The sequence below is a fragment of the Bos indicus genome, chromosome 1, assembly GCF_029378745.1.
Source record: "Bos indicus isolate NIAB-ARS_2022 breed Sahiwal x Tharparkar chromosome 1, NIAB-ARS_B.indTharparkar_mat_pri_1.0, whole genome shotgun sequence".
Classification (NCBI taxonomy): domain Eukaryota; kingdom Metazoa; phylum Chordata; class Mammalia; order Artiodactyla; family Bovidae; genus Bos; species Bos indicus.
Window position 1 is genome coordinate 44,255,261 of NC_091760.1, and position 19,009 is coordinate 44,274,269.

The following is a 19,009-nucleotide window of genomic DNA, read 5'->3' on the forward strand; positions in this document are numbered from 1 at the left end:
GTGCTGTTTCTTTTTTTTTTTTTTTTTTTAAGAATCACTTTGGCTACGAGATAGAGAAAAGACTGCAGGTGGAGAAGAGAGATCAACTAGGAATCTATTATAGTTCAGAGATCACAGTGGCTGGGACTCTTAGAGAGTTGGTCAAATAAATAGAAGAAATAAAGAGATTTAGTAATTTCCCTCAAACTCTTTAGTAACCCCAGATGTCCTTGTCTTTATATGTGTCTCCATGTTTCCCAGGAGACTTTTCTTGGTTTCCCAATTTCCACCAGAGGATCCCCTCAGCCTCGTAGTTGGGTCCTACCTCCCCTAGGTATATCAGCCTTCCTCTGTGGTTTGCTATTCATCATTCCTGATATGGGCTGCTTGCTTTATTGTTAGGTTAACCCCAGGCTACTGCTTTCTAGACACAGACCACAAACTGTCACCCTGGGCATAATGAGTACAGCTCTAATGTCAAAGATAGTATCTGCTTCCTTGCCAGGTGGGCTCTTAGACAGGGCAGCCCTTATAAAATATAAAGGCTCCACTATGGCCGCATGGCCACCAAGGTTATTTAATAATTTACTGTTTAATATGATTTAGAGTTTGGAGAGCAGGAAGATCAAAGCCAGCTTCAGCAGAACAGTTGCCTAAGTTCTTACCTCTGACTTCTGGCAGGACCATTTTTGTGATGCTGGCTGAAGTTGTGCAATAGGGTGCAACTTTCATCTCCCACTTGTTTAAATACAATGTTCAATGAGTGCTTAGTATTTGTCTATGGCATGGATAAATCAATCAGTCAAAGATAAGTTTCTGGTCTGATTTGCTCATTCAGAGTTAAAAAGAAAATAAAGTTATAAAGAATAATTATAAAATCTAACTCAAATTTCAACAACAGAGGGAAAGGGAAGATATCTAGTTGAAAATAGAACCAAGACAGGACCAGAAAGAAATTGAAAAAAGAAAAAGGTTTTGGTGAGAAGGTAGCATGGGAAAAATGAATTCTTATTCTGGCAGGAGAGAGAAGAAGCTGGAGGACACAGCTATAATCTGATGGACACAGTGTGACTCTGCACGTCCCAGCTGGTTTTCCTCCATCTCCTCAGGCTGCTGTGACTGCCCCAAGTTTCTTGAAGACTGGGCTTCTGGATTGAAAATCAGTCTAGACATTTTATTCTCAGACTTTCCAGAGGAAGCGCGGTTGGTCACACTACCAGCATGGCAAATTGAGAACCTATTAATACACGGTTTTCACCTCATGATAGACATTTAGGCAACATCCAAGACAATTCAAAGAAATAAGGAACTATTTCCACTTTGTAAGAAAGTAAATGCTTCCTTGAAATCTACTATGTAGGTTGCTTAAATGAAGAAAGAGAGAAAGAATGCTAATGCAAACTTTTAAATGAATTGACATGCTCAGTTGTTCAGTTGTGTCAGACTCTTTTGATACCCATGGACTGTAGCCCACCAGGCTCCTCTGTCCATGGGATTATCCCGGCAAGAATACTGGAGTGGGTTGTCATTTCCTCCTCCAGGGAATCTTCTCAACTCAGGGATTGAACTCTTGCATCTCCTGCATTGCAGGCCAATTCTTTACCACTAAAGAAGCCCTGCAAATGCTAATATAAAAAACAGGGAATATCAGAATTTTCACCTTTGCTTTTTGTCATTTCTGAACATATTGAAATATTTTTATATTTAAGCCAAAAAAGTTTTGAATTCTAAAGAAAGACATGGTGATGTGGTGAAAAGAACAGAGGACTCAGAATGAAGATAAACAGGATGGAGTTTTAATTCTACCTATGTGACCTGGAGAAGGAAATGGCAACCCACTCCAGTGTTCTTGCCTGGAGAATCCCAGGGATGGGGGAGCCTGGTGGGCTGCCGTCTATGGGGTCGCACAGAGTTGGACACGACTGAAGCGACTTAGCAGCAGCATGTGACCTGGGACTAGCTACTTAATCTCTCTGGGTGCCTATTCCTTCAACATAAAAGTCACAATGTTGTTTGAATGACCTAGAAGAACACTCTACCTAGGATATTCACTGATTCCATTTAGGACTGAATGCACAGAGTTACCGATTTTATATACTAGATCTGGTAGTGAATATTTAGGATTTTTTAAATGGAGAAGCAAGATATTATCAATTAAACAAGGAAGCCAGACAGAGGTGATTCTAATGGCATGGTGGCCTATGTAAGCAAAACATACCTAAGCATTTAAATGCTTAATGGTTACAAAAATCAAAACTTAAGGACAGCCAATCACAAACAGCCAACTAGGCTTTAAGCTATAACCAATCAGTCATCTTTTGTACATTGTGTATATAGTGTAAGTCTTTCTCCAGCTCCTACCACTTCTGATTTGGTGCTTCCTGATTGGAACTGACTTCTGCTCAAATGAACCCTTGAAATTTTTAATATACTTCAGTTTGTCTTTTCAGTTCAGTTCAGTCACTCAGTCGTATCTGACTCTTTGCGACCCCATGAATTGCAGCACGCCAGGCCTCCCTGTCCATCACCAACTCCTGGAATTCACTCAGACTCACATCCATTGACTCAGTGATGCCATCCAGCCATCTCATCCTCTGTCATCCCCTTCTCCTCCTGCCCCCAATCCCTCCCAGGATCAGAGTCTTTTCCAATGAGTCAACTCTTCACATGAGGTGGCCAAAGTATTGGAGTTTCAGCTTTAACATCATTCCTTCCATAGAAATCCCAGGGCAGATCTCCTTCAGAATGGACTGGTTGGATCTCCTTGCAGTCCAAGGGACTCTCAAGAGTCTTCTCCAACACCACAGTCCAAAAGCATCAATTCTTTGGCGCTCAGCGTTCAAAAGCATCAATTCTTCGGCGCTCAGCTTTCTTCACAGTCCAACTCTCACATCCATACATGACCACTGGAAAAACCATAACCTTGACTAGATGGACCTTTGTTGGCAAAGTAATGTCTCTGCTTTTGAATATGCTATCTAGGTTGGTCATAACTTTCCTTCCAAGGAGTAAGCCTCTTTTAATTTCATGGCTGCCATCACCATCTGCAGTGATTTTGGAGCCCAAAAAAATAAAGTCTGACAGTGTTTCCACTGTTTCCCTATCTGTTTCCCATGAAGTGATGGGACCAGATGCCATGATCTTAGTTTTAATGTTTGAGTTTTAAGCCAACTTTTTCACTCTCCTCTTTCACTTTCATCAAGAGGCTTTTGAGTTCCTCTTTGCTTTCTGCCATAAATTTAGTGTCATCTGCATATCTGAGGTTATTAATATTTCTCCCAGCAATCTTGATTCCAGCTTGTGCTTCTTCCAGCCCAGTATTTCTCATGATGTAGTCTGCATATAAGTTAAATAGGCAGGGTGACAATATACAGCCTTGATGTACTCCTTTTCCTATTTGGAACCAGTCTGTTGTTCCATGTCCAGTTCTAACTGTTGCTTCCTGACCTGCATACAAATTTCTCAATAAGCACATCAGGTGGTCTGGTATTCCCATCTCTTTCAGAATTTTCCACAGTTTATTGTGATCCACAAAGTCAAAGGCTTTGGCATAGTCAATAAAGCAGAAATAATTTGTCTTTTAACAATATTCAAAGCCCAGTGTGCATTTTTGTATAGTATTATAATCAGACATATAAATTATACTTCAAAGAAGTTTTATATTTTTAGCTAGATAAACAATACAAGTTAAACTTTTGATATTCATTTCTTGGGGGAAATTAGTAAAAAAAATAATTATTGACTTTCTTGCTTGAATAATGAAAGATTCAAGATAGAGAAAACATATACATTTTTTGCCAGACTTATCTATAAAATCAAATGGAGGCCCTTTGTGAAAGTCAAAGAATATGTACTTTTCTAGTTCAAGTAAAGACCCTAAGTAGGATATTGGGGAGATAGAACTCCTTTTCTTAATATATCCAGCAATAATGGGCACTTAGTTGATGGTGGTGAGCAAAACAGTTCCCTGCTGTCCCTGTGGCCACAGAGTTTAGAGTGCAGTTATTTCTTTTCTCTGCACATCCACCACCTTACTTTTGGGTAGAACTCAAAACACAGAATGTAAACCACAGAGATATTCAGAAAGTTTCTGCATGCTTCTAAGTATGCTCATGAAACAGCATGATAAAAATTCAAGTCCACCTGTACAATGCAGGGACTCCATTGTGCTGTCATCTCACAGGGAGAGTTTAGTGGAGATACATGAGTCCCCAGAGGGGCCCCCATTAAAACACATGGCTCTCTTACAAGTAAACAGTCTGAATCATCTATATCATTTTAATGAAACTGTGAGGACCAATAATGCATAGCCTATCCCAATGCCATTTCTATGCAAAGAGAACTGGCCAGGAGGGCATTCCAAAGGAAGTACATTGCTGATGGTGCCATAATCCATGTCACTAGTATTTTATCTTACCTGAATTATTTTGTTACATAATTAAATACTTTTTTGCTTGATCTTCCTTCTTTCTCTACCATATAGTTAGCAGACTGAGCAGATAAAATTAAAGGATGCCCAGATAAATTTGAATTTTAGTAAACAACAAATATGTTTTTAGGATAAGTATGTCCCATGCAATATCTGGGTCATACTTACATTAAAATTCAAATTGAACTGGGCATCCTGTATTTTGTTTAGCAATGATACTATGACAAGTTGCCTCTCAACCATGGCTTGCATAAGAAACTTTCTACATATGTATTTTTTTTAATGTCGAAAAACATTGACTCTTATTTGAAGGCTGCAGTAATCCCCTCTCTGAATATCCTTTGGCATGACAAATACCAAGTCTGTCAGAAAATATTTCATTAAATCCTTTCTTGAGGTAAGGGAATGGCCTAGGTGGCTCCTGGGAATCCCATTCAAGCTTCTATTTTTGAGTCTCTAAATCACATGATGATCAAATAATAAGCTCACTGAAGCTTCATGAAGGCAGGAACCTTGTGAATCTCCCCAGTGCCTAGCAGCCCATCTAGCGGAGGTGCTGGCCAGAGTAGGCATTCAGTGAATATATATTAAATAAGAAAAATTCCTTGAAATTTGTTATTCCAGAAATAAAGGAAAAATTAGAGCAGATGTCTGTTTTCAACTACAGACCCAGTAGTATAAGGTCCCATAATAATATTGCCGTATCATTACAGTCATGCCTGAAGCTGCATTCTAAGGTAATATATGAGGATTAATACATGTAGATTTCTAAAAGATGCCAAACCAGAGGGTTTTTTTGTTTGTTTGTTTGTTTGTTTGTTTTTGTTTTCTCCAGGTACCATGTAGGGGCTCCCAAAGGAACTATTTTGACTCCTAAACTTAAATCCTTTTATGGTCTCTCTGGGCCATCTGGGTATTTTCTTAATCCACAATGTGAAGCTCCTTAGAGCACTTAGAGATTTAAATTGGGGTTTTGCAAGCTAGAATTTGTTTATGTATAAGGAAAGCCATCGTGACCTCAAAAAATACAAATGAAGCAATCAAGAAAGAGAATAAAACTAATTTATATTTAATTTGGCCTTCACTCAGCTATTGGGGAAATTTTGAAATTTTCCAGATTTGTCTTTTTAAAAGGATACCCACAGGGAAAGACTCAGTGTTTCAATAATACTTCTGTTTTCCTCCTAACAGAAATTAAAAAAACAGGAGAGAAAATACAGAAATTCTCTTTCACATGGTAGTGCTTCTGAGGCAGAAGGCAGCTGGGCCCCTCCAGGGTAAGCAATTTGAGTTCATTCCCTGTGGACAGAAATTCCAGGACAATGGAGAGAAGAGGCCGGGCTCTGCCCAGATAGAAGATAAGAGACCACATATTTCTCATTCTCAAGTCAGGGAGACCTTCCTGACTAGAAAGCTCCTTGGAGGTCAAAAGAGGGGTGGTATCAAGTCTACCCATAGTGCTTTTTACTGGAATTCATCTTGACTGTAAATAATTCAAAAGTTGTGTGTCTATCCACATGTGCTGTACTTTTTTTCCTCCTAAGCCCTGGGATTTCTTTGGAAGGAATGATGCTGAAGCTGAAACTCCAGTACTTTGGCCACATCATGCTAAGAGTTGGCTCAATGGAAAAGACTCTGATGCTGGGAGGGATTGGGGGCAGGAGGAGAAGGGGACGACAGAGGATGAGATGGCTGGATGGCATCACTGACTTGATGGACGTGAGTTTGAGTGAACTCCGGGAGTTGGTGATGGACAGGGAGGCCTGGTGTGCTGCGATTCATGGGGTCACAAAGAGTTGGACATGACTGAGCAACTGAACTGAACTGAACAAATGTTTTACTTGTTTCACTACTTTCAATGTTTATGGTGGTTTAGTCATTAAGTCGTGTCCAACTCTTGTGACCCCATGGGCTGTAGCCTGCCAGGCTCCTCCATCCATGGGATTTCCCAGGCAAGAATACTGGAGTGGGTTGCCATATCCTTCTCCAGGGGATCTTCCTGACCCAGGGATAGAACTCTGGTCTCTTGCATTGCAGGCAGATTCTTTACCGACTGAGCTATCAGGGAAGCCAGTTCAATCTTTATGGGAATTCTTTTCTGAAAACCCAGAGGGCCAGGGCCTTGTCACTGACCTTTGGTCTAGTGGCTAGGATTCAGCTCTCACTGCTGCGTCCCAACCTCATTCTCTGTCTGGGAACCAAAACCCGCTTCAATCCACTGCATACCAAGGCTACGCAAGATCAATTCATGTTTCAAAAGGAAGACTATTTTAAAATTGTTACTCAAGAAAAAGTTCCTCTTATAGTTTGAAATCAGGTTTCAGACTTTTACCAGAAATTATTATCCATCCCTCTTTCTTCCTCTAATGTTTCTTTCGGTATATCTGAATAGCAAGCAGGATTTTTAAAAATTATATACCTGTGCATACATAGCTATATTTTAATGCAGTTTCAAAGTATCAAGGGCAAAGAGGAAATCTTAAAAGTGACCATGGAGAAAAGATATTAGACTGACTTTGTTTTTATCACTAGAAACAGGAGATCAGTAAAATTTGGAGCAATATCTTCAAAATGCAGAGGGATAATAACTCACTTCAGAACTAAGTGATCAACTTTATTTTTTTCAGTAGGGAGAACAAAACAAAGACATATTGAAATAAACAAGGACTTTCAAGTTTACCACAGACAAATCCTTAATTTAAAAAAAATGCTTAAGCAAAAGAGACACAGATGTATAGAACAGTCTTTTGGACTCTGTGGGAGAGGGAGAGGGTGGGATGATTTGGGAGAATGGCATTGAAACCTGTATAATATCATATATGAAACGAATCACCAGTCCAGGTTCAATGCATGATACTGGATGCTTGGGGCTGGTGCACTGGGATGACCCAGAGGGATGGTATGGGGAGGGAGGGGGGAGGGGGGTAAAGGATGGGGAACATGTGTACACCCATGGCAGATTCATGTTGATGTATGGCAAAACCAATACAATACTGTAAAGTAATTAACCTCCAATTAAAATAAATAAATTTATATTAAAAAAATAAATAAAATAAAATATTCTTTCCTTTAAAAAAAATGCTTAAAAAGATTCTTCATCAAGGAGAAAAGTAAACTTACAGGAAAGGAAAGATGTAGTAAAGCCAAATGTTAACATGGATTCTACTAAATATATTGATAAATATAATTGCTTCAAAATATCTAATTATCTTTTGCTTCACTTTTAAGATAAAACAATGCTTTGCAAAAATAAAAATATAATGGGATTTTAATTGATACTCAAGGAGATTAAGGGTCTGTTATGAAGGAAGGTAAAATAGTCACATTTATTAGGAGAAGTGATATTTAAATATAGATGCAGAAAGAATTAGGGTAACAACATTAAAAAGAAACTGTATGGTGTTCAAACAAGAAGAAAAAATTGCACAGTATAGTTAAAAAAACAAAAAACAAAAAAACACAGTCAAATACTAACCAATAGGAAACTGTTACAGAAATAATATCATACACAATAGAATTAAAGGCAAAAAGCATGGATGGAGAAAATACACAATAGAGGCAATAACTGTATAACAAATCATAACATGCACAAGTTTCTAAATGCCTAATAATATGGTCTTAAAATACATAAAGCAAAAACTGGCCATACTAGTAGTGTCAGACCCACGTGAACAATGGAGACAGACTGCATTTAAATCTCCGCTCTACCGACTGCTAGCTTTGTGAACTTCTTCTTTGTCCCTCGATCTCTTCTTCTGTAAAAATGATGTCCTCACCTTATACAGTTGGTTTAAGAATAAAATAAATTATTATATTTAGAGGACACATACAGTACCAAGCACATATTAAGATCTATACATAACTTTTTACTGAGAGAATTTTAAGAATTGATTCCTCTAATAAAGTGAAAAATTGATATTCAGACAAAACATAATAATGCTAGAGGACTTGGATGAATATTGTTTTTCTAAAAGAGGATGTATATGGAACACTACCTCCAAAAGTAAAAAATATACACTTTTGAAATTACTGGAACATTATAAAATTAACCACATACTAGATCACATGTCAGAGAAGGCAATGGCACCCCACTCCAGTACTCTTGCCTGGAAAATCCCATGGATGGAGAAGTCTGGTGGGCTGCAGTCCATAGGGTCACTAAGAGTCGGACACGACTGAGCGACTTCCCTTTCACTTTTCACTTTCATGCACTGGAGAAGGAAATGCTGACTCACTCCAGTGTTCTTGCCTGGAGAATCCCAGGGACGGCAGAGCTGGTGGGCTGCCATCTCTAGGGTCGCACAGAGTCGGACACGACTGAGCGACTTAGCAGCAGCAGCAGCAGCAGATCACATGTATGGAGGAGAAAATGGCAACCTACTCCAGTATTTTAGCCTGGGAAATTCCATGGACAGAGGAATTCCTGGCGGGCTACAGTTCATGGGGTTGCAGAGTTGGACACAACTGAGCACAAATGCCTAGATCACATGTAATATCAACTATTTTCAATAATTTATAAAACCGTATCTTCTTACCACAAAGGATTAAATATTTTTTAAAAATAAAATAAACTTATTTTTAGAAAGTTGATATGTTCTCAGATGTAAAGTATGAAAAAAGATCACAATAGAAATTAGAGAATATTTATAACTAAGTAAAAATAAAAGTGTTATATATCAAAACCTGCCAGAAGCTGGTACAGTAGTAATTCGAGGGAAATTTATACACATAAATGGCATCTGGTCCCATCACTTCATGGGAAATAGATGGGGAAACAGTGGAAACAGTGCCAGACTTTATTTTTTGGGCTCCAAAATCACTGCAGATGGTGACTGCAGCCATGAAATTAAAAGATGCTTACTCCTTGGAAGGAAAGTTATGACCAACCTAGACAGCATATTCAAAAGCAGAGACATTACTTTGCCAACAAAGGTCCATCTAGTCAAGGTTATGGTTTTTCCAGTGGTCATGTATGGATGTGAGAGTTGGACTGTGAAGAAGGCTGAGAGCCGAAGAATTGATGCTTTTGAACTGTGGTGTTGCAGAAGACTCTTGAGAGTCCCTTGGACTGCAAGGAGATCCAACCAGTCCATTCTGAAGGAGATTAGCCCTGGGATTTCTTTGGAAGGAATGATGCTGAAGCTGAAACTCCAGTACTTTGGCCACCTCATGCGAAGAGTTGACTCATTGGAAAAGACTCATGCTGGGAGGGATTGGGGGCAAGAGGAGAAGGGGATGACAGAGGACGAGATGGCTGGATGGCATCACTGACTCGATGGACATGAGTTTGAGTGAACTCTGGGAGTTGGTGATGGACAGGGAGGCCTGGCGTGCTGCGATTCATGGGGTCACAAAGAGTCAGACACGACTGAGCGACTGAACTGAACTGAACTGAAATGTATTTACTTAATAAATAAAATCAACAAAACAAAAGCTATTTCTTTTAAAGAAAGTACACTGACTCCATCAGTAAAAGAGAGAACATCAAAAGGAATAATAGAAAAATGGAATGAAAATAGTAAATATTGAAATTACTATATTTTTATGGAGTGCTTTATAATATCATAAAACATTATAAATAAATTTATGCAAATAACTTGTAGACTTAAATGAAACTGACAACTTTCCAGACAAATATAAGTTAGTAAAATTGCCTGAGGAAGAAATGATAAACATTAAATAAATTTAGTGAATTATACAATCTTATCTTGCCTAAAAAACACCAAAGCTTCTTGGAACTAACAATTTAAACTACAGAAAAATGTTTCAGAGAACAGTTAATGAGGGGAAACTACTCATCCAGTTTTATGAAGTGAATGTATCTTTACATCCAAAGCAGACATAAATAATGAAAGAAACAAAGTCCTATAGATAGATGCAAAAAATGCAATCAATTTCAAGAGTCATCAATGATGACTTTCAGCTAATTAGGAATAGAAGGAGAATCTTTGAACTTTTATCTATAGTTAATAGCACACTGAAATGTGAAATTTCAGATGTGTTCCAATTAAACTCAGGAACAACTCAAGGATGCCTATGAAACTGCTTCTAACACTGGAAATACAACCCAAACAATAAGGTAAGTAAAGAAAATAAGGTATAAGGAGTACAAAAACTAGCAAAATTATCTTTGTTGAGACAATACTGTTTATAAAATTAAAGAAAATTTACAAACAATTGGCAAGTTTGCTAGACACAAGCTCAATATATAAGAATCAATAGAGTCCTTACATATGAATAATCATTAATGAGTAAAACAATGGCAGCTAGGTAGTTATTAATAACCAAAGAGAGTAAAGCACCTTTTAATAAATCTAGCAAAAGCTGTATAGCAAACTTTTGACAGAGAAAACTGTAAATATGAACAATCATTTAAAGCACTAATAGAAAATTAGGCTATGATAACAGATAAAAGACTAGTATCTAAAAGATATCAGCGCTCTCAAATTCACTTTATATTTTCATCCAACTGTGACTATAATCCCAGAAAGAATATATTTGCCTGTTTAATGGAACTTGCCAAGCTTATCCTGGAATTCAAATAAATGAATAAAAGTCCAAGATTAAGTAAGAAATTTAGAAGAAAATTAACTTTTAAAAGGAGAATATCAAGATATTTTGTTGCTGGGGTAATTAAAATAGTGTAGAACAGGAACTGAAATAAATAAACAGACAAAGGGTCAGAAAAGAGAGCCCAGAAACTTATAAATATATTGATGTATGAGAGAGAAGAGATATTAAAATCAGTAAGAAAAGAGTGAATTTTTCATACATAGCTTTAGGACAACTGGGTATCTAAGTAAAATACAATTTCAAATATTTTAAAGCCCTAAATATTAAAAGTAAGACTTTAAAACTGTTAAAAGAAAATATAGAATATGTTTATTATCCTGAGGTTGGCAAGATGTATATGCATAAAAGGCAAAACTCATTAAGTAAAAACTATGATATATCTGCCAACATTACAATGAAAATTTTCTATTTAATAAAATACCACAAAGTTAAAGGAAGCCACAGAATGGGATTTTATATTTACATGGGGTTTCACCAATGAAGGTTTCATATTCAGAACATACAAATATTTACAAATAAATAAGAAAAATATAACAACCCAATATGAATTGGGCTTCCCTGGTGTTTCAGAGGTTAAAGTGTCTGCCTGCAATGCGGGAGACCTGGGTTCAATCCCTGGGTCGGGATGATCCTCTGGAGAAGGAAATAGCAACCCACTCTAGTATTCCTGCCTGGAGAATCACATGGAGGGAGGAGCCTGGTAGGCTACAGTCCACGGGGTTGCAAACAGTCGGACACGACTGAGCTACTTCACTTTCACTTTCAATATGAATAAAGGCCAATATGTGTGAGGTATTCAAGAAAAGGAGTGTTCAAATGGCCAACAACGTAGAAATTAAAAGGTTCAACCCCACAAATGATTAGGAAAATGAAAGCTAAAACCAAATGCAAATTAAAACTATTCACCTTTCAAATTCAGCAAACCAATTTTAAAGTCTGGAGATACTCTAGACTTATAAAGGTTAAGAGGTCACAAAGATTCTCATACATTTATAGTGAACACAGAAATTGGTGTAGCTATTTTGGAAGGAAATTTACCATTCATAAAGTTTAATATGCCGTATTAGTTTTCTATTACTGTGTAACAAACAACTATCGACTTCATGGCTTAAAACAATGAAAATTTGTTAGCTTACAGTTCTGGAGGTCAGAAGTCTGTCCTGGGTTTCACTGGGCTAAAATCAAGATGTCTCTGCTGGGCTGCGTTCCTAGCTGGAGGCTCTAGGAGAGAACCCGTTTTTGTTGCCTTTATCCAGTGACTCCGGACTTGTACTACTCAGCGCATGCCCCTCTTCACCATCTTGAAAACCAGCAACAGCTGGTAGAATTTTTTTCAGGTGGTAGCTTATGACTCTCAGTTCTGCCTCCTCTTCTGATTTCAAGGATTCCTGTAATTAGATTGGGCCCTCCTGAGTAAGCCAATTAAGTAAGCCTTGCCTTCTAAAGATACTTAATTACATTTGTGAAGACCCTTTGGCCATACAAAGTCTAACATATAAACAGCTTTCAAGGACATCTTTGGAAGAACCCACATATATACATGTGCTCCCCCTAGCAATTTTACATTAGAGGCCTTAAAAAATTATTGCAAATGAACTCAAAGAGATATTTAGAAATACATTCATTGGGACATTGTGTATATTATGAAAGTTTTTTTTAATTGTTTATTAATAGGAAAATAAATATCAGTGCATTTCCACAATGGAATTCTTCATAGGGTTAAGATAAATTGTAAAAACATAATAGTGAACAAAATAAAGATGCAGAATTACATTTGTTTGAGTTTGTGTATGTATGGATGTGCATGGATAAGGAGAGATGATTGACACAGACAGATGATAGAGATTATAGCAATGAATTGGCATAATAAATTCAATGGTTTATTTGAATTCATTAAATTCAATAAATTCAAATGGTTATCTTTGGGAAGTTAGGGGAAGATATACAATATGTTTACCTTTGTTAGAGCTAGGTGGGTAGATGTGTTTTCCTTAAAATACTCTCCAGCTTTTTTATGCTTTCAGTGTTTCACAATAGAAATTTGAAGACACTTGTGTAAGGACACTAAATGGAATAAAGGAATCCCATGGAAGATGCAAAAGCTAAGAAGAGGAACACACTGAGCTAAACCTAGATTAGTTGGTATTATAAATAAACACTAAACTGAACATCAAGAGCCTGGAGTTTCATCTTAGCTCTGTGACTATTTACCTATGTAACTCTGAGCACATTACTAAACACTACCAGATATTAGCCTCCCCATATCACAAGTGAGGACACAAGAGAACACTCTAGGTTTGCTGTAAACATAAGATAGTCTATCTGATGGCTTTTAAGTACAGTCACAGATTGTTGACACTAAAATATGTCTGGTTTGACAAAGTACATCTTCTTGAAATTGAAATTCTTGAAGTTCATGTCTACAGAACTTATATGAATACATGTACACGCTCCTACACACACCAACACTGCATAATCCCTGCTTTTGGCTTAAAATCACTACTATCTGCCAGTCTTTTGCGGCTAAAAGATGGCTCCATAGCTGTTCAGGGAAACAGTTATTAAATCCAGTCTGGGATAAAATGTTGAGATGGAATTGAATTTGGAGCCCTCTTCTTTGTGACCTTCACAGAATCAAGCTCAGTTTTTCATTTGTATAATCTCTTTGGGGAACATGTTCAGTGGTAAGCTGTTAAACAGTACATCTCTAGAACACTATTCCCCAAAAGAGACCTATTAATGCCATAGAATTATGGTAACTTGCCTGTCCTAATTTAGGAACAGACAGTGTTAGACTATGGGGTAAATATTTCCTGGCAAAAACTATATAGTCATTCAAATCCCAGTGTTGCTGAGTGATCTCCTTGCCCATGCCAGAAGGGCCCCTGGACTGCAGAAAGAAGTCCCTTCACGGATGCTCTGCCACCTCACAAATGCTTCCTTTGTCCTATGTACAAAATCAATGCCGAGGATTTTATACCTTGCTTCATGTCTTTGGACACTATTTGGCATATCCTTCCAAGCGATGTCTTCTTCAATAAGAACAAGCCACTTACTTCTGATGACATGAATTCTTGAGTAGGACTCTGACTGGGACATACATTGCCTGAGGCAGGAGGCTGGGCTCACTGGCTGTCTTCTGAGCAGCCCGGCTTTCATGTCCTAGTTACTCAACTTTGAGCACAGCCAAAATTTATCTCAAGCCAAGTTCTTCTGGACAAAAAACACTGAAAATTCTTGCCTGCTTCAAGCCAGTAGAAGACTCCAGCCGGATATTGGACCTGTCAAGTAATTTTAATCACTAAAAGAAGAATAGGTTAGACTCTTGCTCTCATTCTCCATAGTGCTAAGGCCACATATAGGCCACCTCTAAATGAAATTTGTATATTTTAGTTTAAATTCTCTGTTGGTTTTATTGATCCTGTACATATGATATTTCAGAATACAGTTTTCAATCATATATGTATTCCTGAAGACCCATGAAGTGACTGCTGCATGTTTAAAATAAAATTTTTATTTTATTAAAATTTTAATAAAAATTTTTATTAAAAACATTAAAAAATGTTTAAAATCAGAATTTTTTATTTTAAGAGAGAGTATTTTAGATGTTATACAACCCTCTTCACTTTCCTGTCACTGCACTGTAACTCTCCTAGTCATTTCCCCATATACTTTAAGAATTTGACCTCAGGCTCATGGCTTTCTTTTCCAACATGAAGGTTCTTGTGGACAACTTACCAAATCCCAGATATCTCTAAACGATAGCTTTCTCCATATGTTACATTCTAGAACATGCCACTTCACAAACTGTTCACTTGCAACCTCTAATCTTTTTACTTTACAAATACGTGGACATGATTCTACTCTTACGGCTTGTCAATTCACTGACCCTTCCATTTTTACTTCCTTATCATCTTTTATCTCCCTTTTCAGGTCAGATTGAATGCTCTAGAATTTCAGTGATGATCCTGATAAAACCATCATTTTTTTTTGCCTTTCTTTTCACAGAAAATTCTAATCCTATATAAACTCAATTATCTGCTTTGGAAGATTCAGTTCAGTTCAGTCGCTCAGTCATGTCTGACTCTTTGCGACCCCATGGACTGCAGCAGGCCAGGCCTCCATCACCAACTCCCAGAGCTTCCTCAGACCCATGCCCACTGAGTCAGTGATGCCATCCAACCATCTCATCCTCTGTCTTCCCCTACTTCTCCCACCTTCAATCTTTCCCAGCATCAGGGTCTTTTCAAGGGAGTCAGTTCTTTGCATCAGGTGGCCAAAGTATTGGAGTTTCAGCTTCAACATCAGTCCTTCCAATGAATATTAAGGACTGATGTTTTTTAGGATGAACTGGTTGGATCTCCTTGCAGTCCAAGGGACTCTCAAGAGTCTTCTCCAACACCACAGCTCAAAAGCATCAATTCTTCAGCGCTCAGCTTTCTTTATAATCCAACTCTCACAGCCATACTACTACTGGAAAAACCATAGCTTTGCCTAGATGGATCTTTGTTGGGAAAGTAATGTCTCTGCTTTTTAATATGCTGCCTAGGTTGATCATAACTTTTCTTCCAAAGATAGGTCTCACTATAAATTTGGAATCATAAACCTTATTTTTTCTCTGCTCAACTCGCCTTCTGACTTTCTTCAAAAATTACTTCAAACTTTATTTTCTATTCTCAAACTTCTACTTCAACCTCTCATATTGACTATTGATTTTTAGCTGATTATGTTACCATTTACTTCTTGGAGAGAGAGAGAAATCCACCTGAAAAGAATCAACTAACTTCGTGATCATCCAACCTACAAATCCACCTGAATGTGCTTGCATCTTTTCCTTCCAAGTGTACTTCTGAAGCATTTCTTCCATCTGAACTCTGAGATCCTATGCCTTACTGATTGCCCTAGAGCATTTACTTCCCCTGCTTTCCCATGAATTACCAATCTTCACACTTTACATAAGCTCTTTCCAAAGTCTTCCAACCATTCCAACCATTTTTTAGTAAGTTTAAAAAATCTGTTTCTTAATTTGAGTTTCCTGTTCTGTGAATATTATATTCATATATTGTACCAGCTTTCTATGGAATCTTTTCTTTATCCATTTGTAGTATTTTTTTGTAGATTCTATATGTAAATAGTCAGCTAAAACACTGCAATAAGTGTTATTTGCTTGTAGTTTTCCTTTTAGATTTGTTTATGAGGTTTTTTGTCTAATAGGAGTTTTAATTTTACTGAACTCAGATTTAGCAGGATTTTCTTTTACTGTTTATGCATTTTGCATCTTTTAAAAAACTGTTTTTTTAAAGATATATTTCAATATTCTAGAAATTTTAAAATGTTACTTTTTACATTGCATCTTTCATTTACATAGATTTTCCAAAGAGAATAGTATAAACTAAGAACCTTTCTTTTTTTTTCTTATAGATAATTATCCATGCAACATTTATTCTCCTACCCAACTTCTACCTAATAATTTGAAAAAGAAACTTAGTCATTGACAAGATCTAAATATTTATGTCTACTTTGGCACTCTATTTTTTGTCCCATTGATTGATTTTCCATTCAGGCATCAATATCACACTGCTTTTATTATTAAATTGCTATATCTCTTTAACATATATTGATATCTGATGGGGAGTGTTCCACCACTATATTCTTCTCTAAACTCTTTTGACTTTGTTGGCTCACTGCATTTTTATTTGAATTTTAGTTTTCAATTTGTCAAGTTACAGGAAATTTGATTTGATTTCTTTAATAAGAATTGCTTTATATTTATAGATTAATTTGGGGTGAACTGCACTTTTTTGGTATTATTGGTTCCCAGCCATAAACACGGTACATAGTTTTCATTTATTTTAGTCTTTTTATGTATTTTAAGAATAAATATTATACGTTTATCACCAAAGTGAGTAAAAATATAAATTATTCAAATCAAAACATAGAGGGAAAAAAGAGAGAAAAATGGAACAGAACATTTAAAATCTTTGGGAATAAAAATCAAGCAGTTTAACACCCATTAACACATCCTAGAAGGAAGAGAGAAAATAAATGGTATATAAGAAATATTATACAAGATTATTACTATGATTTTCCAAATTGACAAAAAAAATAGTAACTTATATATCCTAGAATCTCAACAAACACAGGATAAAGTAAACCATACTTAAGGAAATCATAGTTAAAATTCTCAACAGCAAGGATTAAGTGAAATTCATAAAAGCAGTCAGAAAAAAACTCTGACATTTCACTTACACACAAAGAAACAAGATTGATGGCTTAACTTATTGTTGAAAAATATGTGCTCTGAAAGTGTAAAAAGAAAAAAAATCCTGCAAATTAGAATTCTATCTTCAATGAAAATATCTTTCATAAATGAAGGCAAATTAAAGAAACTTTTAGAGAGACAAAAGTTAAAAGCTGAAAAAAATTTCTCCAACAGATTTACACTATAGAATAAAATATTTAGGCTAAAGAAAGTGATACCATAAGGGAGTTCAAATTTACAAGAAACATCAAAAGGCAATGATGAAGAAACTAGTGGGAGTAAATATGAAATAATCTGATCTGATATAAAATTTATACTTATTTGCATTCTCAACTCTCAGATGGGCTTTTAAAAACTATGATTTTGTAGCTTAATCAGTTTGCTTCATTATTAGTTGAGAATGTTTTGGTTTTAAATATATATGAAAGAATTTCCTTTACTTAAAAAGAACAAATTTATTTTCAACTGGAATGTGCATTATATAAAGAAAAATTTATTTAGAGGGAAAGTTTCATTATACAATATAAACAATATATTACTGTTTCTTTTTATTTATCTGTTTTAAACCTTAGAAAATATTAATATTAGATTTAGCTTTCCTTCAACAGTTAGTCTTTGCTGACTCTAATTTGAAGTGACCATAGGTTCTAAAATACTTAAAATCTTTATAATTCTCTCCCAATCCCAATAACTCAAAGCTTTAATTTTTCATTGCTAATTTTGATGGTTATGTCAACTTCCTTGTTTTGTTAATATTAATGGGTTTTACTGGCAGTTTTATTTGGTTAAGTCTTATTCTTGCACAACCAATTTTATAATCAGATCAGATCAGTCGCTCAGTCGTGTCCGACTCTTTGCAACCCCATGAATCGCAGCACGCCAGGCCTCCCTGTCCATCACCAACTCCCAGAGTTCACTCAGACTCACGTCCATTGAGTCAGTGATGCCATCCAGGCATCTCATCCTCTGTCGTCCCCTTCTCCACCTGCCCCCAATCCCTCCCAGCATCAGAGTCTTTTCCAATGAGTCAACTCTTCGCATGAGGTGGCCAAAATACTGGAGTTTCAGCTTTAGCATCATTCCTTCCAAAGAAATCCCAGGGCTGATCTCCTTCAGAATGGACTGGTTGGATCTCCTTGCAGGCCAAGGGACTCTCAAGAGTCTTCTCCAATACCACAGTTCAAAAGCATCAATTCTTCGGCACTCAGCCTTCTTCACAGTCCAACTCTCACATCCATACATGACCACAGGAAAAACCATAGCCTTGACTAGACGAACCTTTGTTGGCAAAGTAATGTCTCTGTTTTTGAATATGCTATCTAGGTTGGTCATAACTTTCCTTCCAAGGAGTAAGCTTCTTTTAATTTCATGGCTGCAGTCACCATCTGCAGTGATTTTGGAGCCCAGAAAAATAAAGTCTGGCACTGTTTCCACTGTTTCCCCATCTATTTCCCATGAAGTGATGGGACTGGATGCCATGATCTTTGTTTTCTGAATGTTGAGCTTTAAGCCAACTTTTTCACTCTCCACTTTCACTTTCATCAAGAGGCTTTTTAGTTCCTCTTCACTTTCTGCCATAAGGGTGGTGTCATCTACATATCTGAGGTTATTGATATTTCTCCCGGCAATCTTGATTCCAGCTTGTGCTTCTTCCAGTCCAACGTTTCTCATGATGTACTCTGCATATAAGTTAAATAAACAGGGTGACAATATACAGCCTTGACGTACTCCTTTTCCTATTTGGAACCAATCTGTTGTTCCATGTC